The 13,355-nt window shown below is 49.3% G+C and overlaps 1 long non-coding RNA gene across 1 annotated transcript; it reads right to left on the reverse strand.

The window, feature by feature from the left end:
* Positions 1 to 1,575: 1,575 nt before the first annotated feature.
* On the reverse strand, positions 1,576 to 3,753 carry LOC112987202 (uncharacterized). Its single transcript, XR_003260223.2, has 2 exons — positions 3,315 to 3,753; positions 1,576 to 2,475 (listed from the first exon to the last, which is right to left on the reverse strand). It is a non-coding gene; the product is annotated as an uncharacterized LOC112987202 (long non-coding RNA).
* Between the last annotated feature and the right edge of the window lie 9,602 nt (positions 3,754 to 13,355).

Consider the following 13,355-nt stretch of genomic DNA (forward strand, 5'->3'; position numbering starts at 1 on the left):
CCACCCCATCTCCAGCGCCCGGCCGAGACCTTGAAACCCCGCGGGGAGGGGGCGGCAACGCCAGCCCGGAGGCCGGGGCGCCCCTGCTTCCTTAAAAGTGCCGCCGCCTTTTTATATTTAATATTTAATAATAATCGCCTGCGAGGAGACGAACATTCCCCCCCCCCGAGAAGAAAGGAGCTGGCGGCTCGGGCTCCCCTCGAGCCCGGCTTGGGCGGGGGGCTGCGCCGTGCGGCCGGGCCGTGCTCGTCTTTGAGGGGTGCAGCTCTCCGCCGGAGGAAGCTTTCGCCCTTCTCTTTTTTGGGGACGGACTTTCGTGCCTCGGCGCCGCCGCAAACCTCCGCTCTACCTCTGCAAGCGTCGGCGCAGCAGGGCTTTCCCGAAATAGCCACCAGCCCAAAAATGGCGAGGGTGAAAACAGAGGTGGGAGCAGACTGTGTCTGAGTCCAATAACCGGGGAGGGGCAAGGGGAAACTCGGCCTTAGCTGCACATGTGTGCCTTGATATTAAAAAAAAAAATACGTGCCTAGCCCTCTGCGAAGCAGCCAGGTTTCCCATTAAAACCGACCCCGGGGGACGGTCCCGGCCCGGATTGGCCGCCTCGCCGGAAGCCGCTTCTAGCAGATAAGTTAATTACCAGAGACCTCCCCCCCCCCGCCCCCCCATCCCAAAATCTCCTTTTGCCGAGCCCGAGCCCGCTCTCGCCTCCGCCGCGCCCTGGGCAGCGAGCCCGCTCCGCCGCCGTGCTCTGCCCCCCCCGCCCGGCATCCCCCCCCCCGCTCTGCTTGAGGCTCCCCATTGCAACCTGGGGGGGTGAGGAGGGATTCCCTCCCCCCCCAACCTCCTTTTGGGGGTGAAATGAGCCGCCTGCAGCTCCTGCCGCCTCCCGCCCGGGGGGGGCGCGGCGCGGCGCCGGGGGGCCCTGCCTGCCCCCCCGGGGACAGCGCGGCTGGGAGATACCCGCCGCCCCCCCGGGCCGGGGGGGGCAGCCCCGGGGCAGGGCTCGGCCCCTCGCCGCGGCCCCCCGCGCCCGGCGCGGCTGCAGCTTCCCGGGTGCTGCGCGGAGGCGGCTCCGCCCCGGCCGCGTCGGGCGCTGCGGAGGGGCGTTTTGCGGTGCCTGTTGTGCTGCAGCCCGGTCACGGCCCGGGGGGGGGAAAAAGAGAAGATAAGTGCGTTTTCCTGCAGGAAACTCCATCTTTAGGCAGGTCTAAAGATGCTAAAACAGCACAAGAAATCGAAGGTGGGTAAAACCAAATAAAACCTAGACTCCCTTCCCTGAGCTTTATAGCGGGCGAAGGCAAACAGTCAGGAATTACTGAAGATCAGGGAAAGCCTGGAGTTTGCCGTCAAAACAGTGATTTTGTCTAGACTTCGAAGCGGAGGGAGGGAGGGTATCTTTCTTCTCCCTCGCTAACACAATGGCCCTTTAGTTAAAAATTAATTTGCAGCACCCTCGCTCTCAAGCCAGACTAACGTTGAGCCAGGACTCCTCAGGAAAGAACTGAAAAATCAAATAAAATAACCCGGAGCTGGGGAAGGTTTTCTCGGTTGTAACAAGTGGTGGAAGGATCCCTCTGCGAGGAAAAGGGGCTGCATTTATTTATTTATTTTCCGGGCGCTTTTAAGGGGGAGGGGAAGCATTTGCTTTAAAAAAGGCACAGACTAAAGGCATGCACAGGTAAGTCGGTGCTGGCTTCGACTTCGCTCGGAGATTGGGGAGGGAGGTGTTTTTCGTAACTGTTGGTCTTTTATAATTTCCCATATGTAGATTCCCAAGAATATTTTATCCTCCTCATCAGATGCAGACGTCTGTGTAGAAAACTCCTTGTTAGAGCGGCTCTCTGGACTGGCGAGCAGACTCGCGTATCTTCCTCTTCTTTATTTTTCATGACAATTTCATGCTCGGTCTTCCAAAATCTCAAGCTCTCTTTTAAAGCAAAGATCAGAGGCAAGACCCCTTTCCTCCTATTTTCTCCTTCTCCGCTCGCGTGTTTCTCTGTTGGAAGTTCTTACTAATTTATTTTTTTTTTTACTGTTGCTCCGACTCTTCATCATTGGCTTAATTTATTCATTTATTTATTTGGCTAAAACCACTAACCTGCGCGACCGACTCGGGGAATGGACTGGAAATTCAGTGCGGCCGCACCTCGGCTCCAACCGCGCCGCAGAAAGCAGGGCTGGGGAAAAGACTTCTCGAAAAAATCCCCAAATTAGCGGGGCGGTTGCTCTCCTAGTGACTGCTTAGTTTACCAAAAAATAACCACTCTTCCTATTGGCGTGGTTTTCTTTTTCTCGCTCCTCTCTTTATCTTTGCTGACTATTTAAAGCCTGCCGTTTTAATGGGGAGGAAGGCTGTTTCCTAGACTTGAAACTAAAAGGTCATTTCAACAGGATTGCCAAGTCCACTTACTGAGGGGGAACTAAGTCTTTTATGTCGCCATGTGTTTCTCTCCGTGTGCGTAAACTTGCCTCCGTCTGCAGAGATGGGAGAGATAGAAAAACAGTTGTTCCATAATGAGGTACCTTTAAATTTAATTTCCTGCCTCTCTCCTGCTTTATGTATTTCTAACAACAATGTTGAAAACCAGAGAAGAAACCTATTAAAGTCTCCGGGATAGAGGGCTTACGTAAATGATTGAAGCTATCCAGTCTTAATTGAATTTCCCAACAAATGGATGGAATAGGAACAAATGGAGTATTTCGTTTAAAGCAGCGCATGGGGCTGAATGTATTTCTGTGTTGCTCCTTCCCAGAGAAGTTTTAAACCTAGCTCAAAATAGCCAGAAGTACAGCAACTGAAAGAATTATTTTAAAAAAATCCTCTTGAAAATGATTGAAACGAAGACTTTCGAAGTTTTTTTTTTCCGGCATGCTGATATATGGAGAAAAATAAATTCTAGTGTGAACTCGTGGAACAATAAGGATCTTGGAGAAGCGAGAAATTAGAAATTAGAATGTAGAAAAGTTAAATGCGCTGTACAGATAGACTTCTTGTCCGATCGTAAGTTCAAAATGTTTTGGTAATTTATTTAATGACAACCCCCGCAACGCTCCTCACTATTTTGTACCTGCCGCTAAATCATTTTTCGAGGTTTAGCCCTTAACCGCTTTGCCGAAATAGCCCATCGCTCATTAAAGAGCCCCCTCGCTGGGCTGCTGCCGAAGTTTTGCCGCGTGCGTGGAGACCAACCAATTTTTGCAGGTCCTGCGCGGGGGGCCCGGGCCCGCGTGGGGGGCAAACACGCGCCCGCGAGCGGAGCTCCGGGACCTCGGGACACCCCGAAGGGCAGCTCGGGGGCTCGGGGAAGGCTTACGTGCTGGCTCGCCGCCGAGGCGCCTTCTCGTTTCGCTGCTCCACGCCGTCTGCGTTTCTAGGTCGCCCTGCAAGGAGATAGAGAGGTAGGATCAGCGCCCCGTCCGCCGTGGAGGGGCTCCCCCGTCCTCTGAGCTGCTTTTGTTCCCATTTATTGGAGTTTTGCAGCAGCGAAGGGAGCGGTTTTAGCCGTCGCAGAGTTTCGGCTCGCTGAATTTTCGGGAGGTGGGTGCGAGCGGGACGGGGCGGCCGCGCCGCCGGGACACGCGGGGCCGTGGGCCGTTCGGGAGAGGAGGGGGTTCCAGGGCTAATGACTCCGCCTAATTGCGGGTTTAGTCCATAAAATCACTGGATCCGGCTCTCCTTGAGCCCAGGAAGAGCCTGGGCGGCCGCGCACCGCGGGGAAACTCGGAGGGTGGAAGGAAGGAAAAAAAGCCCGGAGGGTGGAAAGGGGGGAGGAATACGGGGCGGGGGGGGCTGGATGGTGGAAAAAAAACAGAACAGAAAAGGCAGGTCTGCGGCAAAGCCTTCCCTCCCCAGCCCCGACGGGGCGGGCAGGAGGCCCGGCGGAGGGGCGGCCGACGGGCTCCTGTTTCACGTCACCCCGTGTCGACCGTGTCCCCTTCGCCGGAGGGAAACTTTTTTCTCAGCAACAAGTAGCCGGGGCTCGGCTGGGCGCTGCTGCCCTCGGCGCGTTTGCCGTTTCGCCGTCGGGGCAGACCTCGGAGCCCCCGAACACCGGCGAGGCGCGGGGAGGGGAGCCCACCAGCCAGGGCTGCCCTTGGCTTGTTTCTTTGCCGTGTTTTAGGAGGCCCAAAGTGCTCGCAGGGGCAGTTTTGCCCCTCCGCACCTCGGGGCAGGTGACTCTCGGGGCCTCGCTCCCCTGGGCCGCCCCTCGCCGTCGGGCACAGCCCGGCTCGGGCCCGGCCGCCCCCGCGGTCCCCGGCGCAGGAGGCCCTTCCACGCGCTTTAGCAGCAATGTGAAAACGTGCTGCCCTGAAACGCGACGGGCTCGGCTGTTAGTTTCGCTCTGCTTTCCCAGCCGTATCAAGCGCTTTCTCCCTGGGAAACGCGACGCAGTGCAAGTGTTTCTCCTGAAGGCGCGATTAAATTCCGTTTTTTTGGGTGTCTGCAGATCCCCGCGTTGAGCCTTTTGGCCCTGGCAGGCGCCTGCTGCCAGTCCCGGGACCCGCCTTGGAGGCGGCCGCAGAGAAGCGGGGGTTTCATTTCGAAGTCGGCAGTTTTGCGGACTTCCCACCGCAGAGGGATTAATTCCGACTTTCCCAACCTCCCTCTTCTCTCTCCGGGCTCCTTTCCCCCCCCTCCGCCCCCTCCACGCACCGCTATAACGCGGCTCTTCTGCTCGGCAGCGCAAACAAAAGCCGCAGGCAGAGCCGCTGCCCGGCGGCTGGAAGGGGAAGGCGGCGGCACCGGGGCCGGGACCGGGACCGGCCGTGTCTGGCCGGCGAGCGCCGCCCCGAGGCCGCCTGAGCCGCCGCGCCGCTCCGCTGCCCGGCGCGGAGGCCGCGGTCCCGGCTGGGGTGCCCCGGGGCCCCCGTTACTCCCGGGCTTTTGCACCCCGATGATAAATGCAGCCCCAGCAAGAGGAGGGCGGAGCTTTTCTTTCTTTCTTGTTACTATGGTTCACTATATATATATATATATATATATACACACACAAACACACATATATATATATATATGCACACACACACGTATATAATTATTCCTATCGTTTGCAAAGCGCTGTTAAGAAATATCGCCCTGCACTTCTGTGTGTGGTGCTCTGATGTCCCTCGGCCTGATGGATAGCTGGGAGAGGGAAAGCAAGCAAGCCCGGCGCCGAGCTGCTTCCCAGGGACATCCAGGCGCGGCGAGGCGGAGGGGGGGGGGAAGAAGGAGGGTTTAAGGCCAACTTTTTAATCTTGTTCATATAAATGCGACAAGCGCCTCCCGTTTGTAACGCGTTCAGCCTGGCAATATCCGCACGGCTGCGAAGGCGCGGACACCAAACCCTCCCGAAGGCTAATGCTGATGAATGGGACCTGTGCAAACCAGCTGCTATAACCATATTTTAATAAAAATGCCGCTTTGTGAAGATCTAACTAAGCCACAAAGAAAGCCATAATGAGATCTTGAGATTCAGTGCCATTTCCCTCGGATGATCTGTAATAGATTCTTCTATTATGTAAGTGCGCGTGTGTATAATGGATATGTACACATATATACATTTACTGATATATGCTCATGCAAACACTTGAAATCCCTCCCATTCCGCCTATTAATTATTTTAGCACTTATTCCCCTGACAAGTAGAAGTTATCTTATAGCTAAGAGATCCATTTACCGTCTAAGAGCTCTAACTTGTCTTTGACGTCTAAATTTAAAATGTCTCTAAAAATTTTAGCAACAGCCAGAAGAGGAAAAAAATCCATTACCTTAAAATGTTATTCTAGCCCAAGAATTAAAGCTAATACATCACCTACTTAGATTTTGGGGTTGTTTTTCCTTTACTTTTCTTTTTGCTGATTGTTATTTATTTTAAACGTAATCGTGAAATTAAATGGAACATGCAGTTTTCTTTTTCACGCTTATCTTAAGTGGTTTTCTTTATTTATGTTTTCAATCTGCACTGTGGTGGGGGTACTTAATTTCTTTTAGTTGCACCAGGGAAAGCTCCGCTATAAATATATTCTTTTTGCCTATTTTGTCTGAAAGAAAGTGCTTTTAGTAGTACGAGTTCAACTGTGACTACGATTTTTCTTTTAACAATTTTATTCGCAAAAAAGAGTAAGATATTTGTTACAGTGGGCTTTTAAAATCCTCTTCTTAGGAAAGAAAATATTCAGTAAAATTTACATTTATTATGAATGCGGTACGTGTGTGTACCATTTATATGTACCACATGCATATATGCATGTGTGCTAACATATATAATGTGTAAACACAGCTGAAGCTTTATAGTAAACTTTAGGTTCTTTCCTTTCGTAAGTTTGATTTAAACTTGAACCTGCTGTATCTGTGTGCCAGGACAGTGAGAAAAGGAGAAATGATCAATTGTGAAATAAAAAAAAATCTTAAATTATGGTGGATATCAAAGATGTGGAATCAGATGATCTCTCTGCGTGTGTTTAGAGAAGGCTCTAATCCTGTGTAAGATAAGATAGGATAGGTTGCTCGATATTCCCGTCCAAAATACTTTTTTCCCCCTTCTATTCTCTTTCAAATGTGTGTTTGGCTTTTTCTGAGGGTGGTTGTTCTTTGTGGGTTTGTTTGTTTTCTAATTCCAGCCTGTCTCTCTGGTCCCCGCCTGATGTGGTGTAAACTGTTTGAAGTTCAACAACATGGCTAAGTTTTATTGTATTTCCGGTACAATAGATTTATATACCGTCCCATCCAGGCTTTTAAAGGCTTTTCAAATGAAATGAAGCTAAGTTATAGTCAAGTTTCTGGCTCCTCCATGCATCTCTTGAACTCGGAGAATTTGTTTCTTCAATGAACTTTTAAACTCCACTAAACTTGCCCTTTTGGGACGGGGCTATCTTTGCCTATTGTCTTTCGAGCCTGCATTGATTGCTTTTGCTCACCCAGTTCAGTTATTTAATCCAGTTGAGGGAAAAAATAGAGCTTACAAGGTAAGACATTTTATATTTTTATAAAAATTGTATATTGCACATAGATATATCTATTTTTATTATTTTTTTAATGCTTGTGTTGGGAAGGAGCCTGACGCTGCCGGTCGGGGGATGTATGGTCCGTTCTTGCCACATGGGAGTTTTTGCCTGAGCTGAGCTCTCCCTGCAAAACTCGCCCCGCGGAAGTTCCTCGGAGCCCAGCAGAAGCCCCCGGGGCCTGTCCCCCTCCTGTCCCCTCTCCTCGCCTTCAATTCTCCCTTGTATCACGACCATATTATTTTATAACACGCTCTTCCAGTGCGGGGTGCGTTGGAGGGAGGAAAGAACACAGTAAGTTTCTCGGTGTTGCTGTTTATACCTATACAATAGTTGCAACGATGCTTTAATTTTGCTTTAATTGATTTGTATGTTATTAGAATTTTTTTTATTTAAATGCATCACGTTTTACTTCCTTTTAGGGGAAGAGAATATGATTTTTTTTCCCCCGGAACTCACTAATTTGACTTCATTTTCTTCTCTGCGGAAAGCTACCAAGCGCCGGGTGTATTACACAGGAAAAAAAAAAAAAAAACTTTTAGTTGTGTTTTAATACGAAGTCTTGATGAAATAGCTTCATATCGGAAATGATCCTTTAAATTAGCTTTCCAGAGGAGGAGGGGAAGAACTTTAGGATTTTTTGCTCTTTTTTATAGCTGCGATAATCGCTTGTTTCTCAAAGTCAATAGCATTTTACTGTTTCCTCTGGTCTATTTGTAAACTATTTGTAAAGTCCTGCAGGAGGGATCCGCTCGAGACACTGTACATAGGAAATCATTTGAATAGTTATTTCGTGAAATCGTAGGGGTTTTATTTCTTCTTTGAAAAGCTCCTTTTGTTGCTTTTGTTTCCTAGCAACTGTTTTCTATTATAAAAGTTCAGATTGCAGATGATGTCAAACAAAATGGCCGCCCAGGCGCCTTTCTTGGCAATTTTAGCCTTTGACCCAAGAGTGAACTAGAACTGCTCTGTGAATTAGGTAGTTTCATGTTGTTGGGCTTTTAATTTTTAACACAAGAACATCAAACTACCTGATTTACTCCAGTTATCCTCCTCGGTGCGTTTGCTGCGGGCAGCTGCCCCGGCAAAGGATGGGGAGGGGGGCGGCCCGGCTGCGCCCCCGGCCCCGGCCGGGTCCCGGTTCCGATCCCGGTCGCGGCCCCGCGGAGCCCCGGCACCAGGCACCGGGCGCGGGGGGGGCCCGAGCCCCGGGCAGCTCCGGGGAAACGGGGCGGGGGGGGCTGGTTTCTTTGCTTAAATTCCCGTTTCGGGGACCTTTTGCAAAACAACGTAGTCACGCCCCAAATTAATACCTTATTAAAGGGCTAATTAGGCTGCGGCGCCTCGCGGAGCGTCCTGGTCCGGCCTCACCGGGCCGCCGCGGACGCGCCGTCGAGTTTGGGAGCCGCCTGGACGCGCAGCTGCACAGAAACTCACGTGCCTTAATCCAGAGGCTGGATCCGCAGCCAGATGTGAGGGGCAAAACGCGATTTTAGGGAACAGTTGGCGAGCTTAGCTGTTGCCGTTGATGAAATACGCGTGGTAAAATACGCAAAATACGTGGAATACGCAGTCCTTCACGTCTGTGCTTGCGCTGCCGATGCGCTGCAGGCATCGGGGCGGCGAGCGGGTCTCCGCTTTTTCCTAGAGGTGTAAAATAAACCCGACCTGGCAATAGACTTGCTGGACCCCGAATTAAACATCCTGTGTAGTCGCCGAGGAGCTCCTCCATCTCGTACGAAGAAACGCAAATTTAAATTAGCGACCGCTAAGCCAAAGCCCGGGTCTGTAGGCGCGCACCCGGGCGCAGATGCGCGGGCGCGGATCCCTGCTGGGCTTTTAGGAGCGAGCTGTGAGTTCATCACCGAGCCCGAAATATAACGTCTTAAAATAAACCTAGGCGAGCGCCATGGCTGCGCAGTTCGCTAAACGCGAGGTTTTAGGCGGTGTCAGAAAAGCTCACAGTCATTTTCGGCCGCATCCTCCCTCCGCACCGCGACGTGTTGCGTGTTGCAATACGCGGATTTGTTTTTAACCTATAAAAGTGCGTGTGAGAAAGAGGGAGATTAAAGAGCCCTCCGTGTTAGTGTGTGCGTGCCTGAACGGAGTCCACACACTTGCATGTATACATATATACGTCCACGAACTGGAGGCTCACGCAGTTGTGTGTGTGTTGCTAACGGCATCAGCTCATGGAAGCAATTTTCTGTGCCTTGCTGTTTCAAATACCCATAAAAGTCAGGTTCCCATGGTCCAGGCCACTATTAAACAAGCCTGCAACTGCCTCTCACTTCACTGTTTGAAGAATTAAAGTCTGATATGATACCCAGGGTCTAGAATATCATCTGCTCCTACTTTTTGTGGCCGAGGGATTACCGGGAATTCAGTGTTTTTCTCTCTTGACACGGAATGTTAAAACAAAACGAAAACAAACAAACAAAAATCTCGTGCGGGCTTTAAGCTGGTGTGTGCTTTATTCCTGAAGCTGGTAATTGGGGTGGGCATATTGCCTATCTTGCCTATTAAACAAACAGCCGCTCCAAGGGGAGGGGGGAGAAAGTCAAACAGCGTAAAATAGCTTGGAGTTTTCTACTTAACCCACAAGTTCTGCGACTCCTTCCTCAGAAACAACGTGCTACTTGTGCCCTAACTCAAAGCCTTTAAACGGAAAAGGACAATCTGGGAAAGTTAATCATAAACTCTTCGGTAATAATGTCCCCATAGGCAACCACTAACCTGCCTTGTAAACGTCTGGGCTTCTGATTTTGATCTCCCTCCTCCCCACGTGAACAGAGGAAGCAAGGTCCGAGGAGGAGGATGGAGACACGGTGCTGGAAAAGATCAGGATCAGGCCCGGGGGTGTGTCTGTATTGCTGCCTGAAAACGAGAATTTGGGACTAATTTCCAGCGGGTTTGGGGAAAGAAGAAGTGGGGGCAGGAGGGTGCGGTGGGCAGGGTCTCCGCCGTCCCGCCAGCTCGGCTGTCCTGCCTGGCTTGCCTGCAAGCGCTTTATTTCTCTTCCTTCCAAATTAGAAAGACAAGAGAGACTTTACCTGGAGAAGGAGCTGTGTGGGGATGGCTAAAAATCATCCACATAATAACTGCTTCTTCTGCAATATGCTGTACATTTCTGCGCCTTGTCCTTCCCCAGTACAGACAAGGAGCAACTCCGGTTAATTCAACAAATACCCCTCAAGTTCCTATTCTGCAAACGTCTGATATTATCCCGACCCAGGATGAGCCTTAATTACGGGCAAATGGTTGTAAAAAGAGCTTATCTGGAAGAAACACACGCTTTTTATTTTACCATGTCTCATGCTACGGATTTAATTGGAACAATTCGATCATAACTTACTTCTCGTACCTGCGCTTTTATTTTCCCACCCTCTGCCCCTGCCTTGAGTGCGAGCGACAGATTTCTCACCACCGTGGCTTGTTACTTCCTTTCCTGCCATACTAACGCGATCTGGACGATGTTTTGGGGGGCGGGGGGGCGAGTTATGCCGTGGTGACCCCAAAGCAGATCCTGGGCTCGGGGCCGGGAAGCAGCAGCGGTGGCAGAGGCAGAGCCGCTCCCGGGGCGTAAAAGCTGCGGAAGCAGGAGCGAGCCAGGCGCCCAGCTATTTCGTGGAAGTTTAATATTATTTCAAGGAGGGAGGCGAGGGGGAATTAGTCTAGTAGCCAGAATGTGGGTTCCGAACAACAATCAAACTTTATTTCAACTTTCTCTCCACCAGCTTCCTTTTCAAATGCACATACGCTTTTACTTTACAGGGGATCTAAATGCTTTATTAACTGCTGAGATTACAAACCTCATTTGGAATTGTGTTTTTTAGCCAGAGTATACTTTCGGTTCTTGGAAAATTGCCCACATGTGTAACTTGTTTTTGCTTCTCTTCAGACAAGGAATTCCCCCCCCCCTCCTCCCTCCTCACCACTTACGGATTTTTAACAGACGGCAGCATTCAAACTGAGAGCTAGCACAGGAAATGGCAAAGGTAGATCCCTCTGCTTTCAGGCTACAGAAACTTATTTCACTTTTTTTAAAGGTTTTACTCTTCAGGAGGGATTTTTTTGTTGCGCTCTCGTGCGTTTGGAGGGGTTCGTGACTGAAGTTTCTTTCATAACCTCTTAGACCTGTGTAAATGTATCATTCATGCGTTATGTTTGCTTTATGCTGAGTTTGTATTTCTGTTTCCTGGCTCTTAACAAATAAGTTATTCGGGCGTTGTTGTTGTTATCACTAGTGTTATTAGCATTGTTATTATTTCAGACTGTTTTACATAGCCTAAAATCAATGCTCAGCCCTTTGAAGGCTGGGTTATCTTAGAATCTGGTCTCCAGACTCTCCATAGCCATGAAGTTCACTCTCAGCTTTTATCCTCTCTGTCTTACCCTTATCTGCTTCTGAACCTAAGTCGAAGGACCCAGGGAGCAGGTCTTAGGCGGTGCGGGGGGTTCCCAGGCTCCGTGTTGGCCTCTTGGTGCGGGGATTTGGCAGGACCCCCCGCCCAGCACCGTCCGTGTCAGCGGTGCAGGAGAGCTCTGCACCCTCAGCCTCCTCCGCCCTCTCCGTGTCAGGGATAAAGAAGCGAAATCATCTGGAAGAAGGTGCCAGGTCTAATCAGTGATAACAACCGCCTTTTAAAAAGTGGCTAGATATGTTTCCGGCAAGAAAAGGATCATCTGCTTTCTTTCCTTATGCCAGACCTTATAAATCATTAAAAGGCGGCAATTGCACAGACCTAAAATCTGCATATTATTAAAGTATTTTATATTTGCGTGTTTTCATCATAGAAATGCCAAGCCCAGAAGCTGTTTGTTCAGGATATAATTTGGTAGTTATGTATTTCAAAGGGAAGCGCTATTTGGAAATTATTTCTTCTTCTCTCTACAAACAATAAAGATTATTTATAAACAATAACTGAGTTCAGAAACCTCTGGCTTTCCATGGCAAGCTGAGAATACTCCAAATTTTTCCTCACAGCCACATACACTTAAAATCCTTGGCGCTGTCTCTGAAAGCAGGAAAAGTTTCCACTTCGGACTTTTTTAAAAATAAGTATTCCCAGTTCCACTTCCCTTAACTAAGTCACACAATTACATATCTAAAATTAATCCTGCCAGTACGTGAACTGAGTAAAGCTTGCACATCCTGTCTCCTTCATCCCAAAGATTCATCCCCACAACTTTTATATTCTGGTCTGAGGTCACTTATCCTTGACTTTTCTTTCTCCATTTTTTTGTAAACAAATGGGCTTTTCATGCAATTTCAGGTGGGCGCTTTCGGGCTTTAAAATATAAATGTCTATGCAATGTCAACCGAAACAGCCAGCACCACATGACTTGGTCTCTCCAAGCAGGCAGACCCGAGATGAAGCTGTAGCTAGCCCTAAGCCCCTCTCAGAAAAGGCTACACAGAGATGAGCTATGGGGATATGTACAAAAAATAAACTACTGAACAAACGGAAACCTCCAGAGGAGCAAAAGCAAATGGATTTTGCAGATCTTCTTGTGAGGTTTCCACCCACCAGGGATCTTAAAACCCTTGGATTCTGCCTCAGAGTCACACTCTTAAGAGTCTTCTTGGATGGAATTTATATACTACAGAAAATTATATACTCACATGCTGACATAGTTCATCATTATTTATAGGAGGCGCACCAGGATTTTTTCCAAGAATATATTTATTACAGGTAAGACATGGCCAATTTATCTAGCAAACAGAGAACAGGTGTTTTGCTTCAATTAATGTTCAATAATTTCATCTATACTTATTCAACACCCTGCTACCAACACGGCTGTTTATCCATCAGTTGTATAAACACATTTCCATGAGCCAAGCGAGTTTAATCTCCACAACACACTTAAATCAGCCCTTTCCTTTTCCAGGCTCTCATAACATTTGCAGAGTCCCTCCAAATCTGTTGTGAAATAGGCTGATTTTTTAAAATCATTTCTGAAAGGCAATAAAGCCCAGAAATATGACAATGTGAGCAGCCAGCTCGTATTTCTTGTCTGATGACACAGGGTCTTTTCATTTTGAAACCTCCCAACTCTTAAGGAAGTAAGGAAAAAAAAAAAGGAGATAGAAATTAGACAAGTTGGAAAAAGCCGGAATTGCCCCCGTCGTTTCACACAACCCTCTTTTTGTGTGAGATGCACACTGGAAAGAAGCAGCGATCCTGCCCCACGCTACTCAGTGGCAGGGATTTTTCTGCCTTCCCCGGTTTAAATGCAGAAGGGATGAAGTGGAGTTACTTTGGATTTACCCCATGGAAAGGAGAGGAGAGTTTGCGAGTCGGTGGGGAGTACTCACCTGGGTCACATTTACTCACGGCAGTCTTTGCAAGATCTGAGCCCAGGGGCTG

Source organism: Dromaius novaehollandiae, chromosome 22 (assembly GCF_036370855.1).
Source record: "Dromaius novaehollandiae isolate bDroNov1 chromosome 22, bDroNov1.hap1, whole genome shotgun sequence".
NCBI lineage: Eukaryota > Metazoa > Chordata > Aves > Casuariiformes > Dromaiidae > Dromaius > Dromaius novaehollandiae.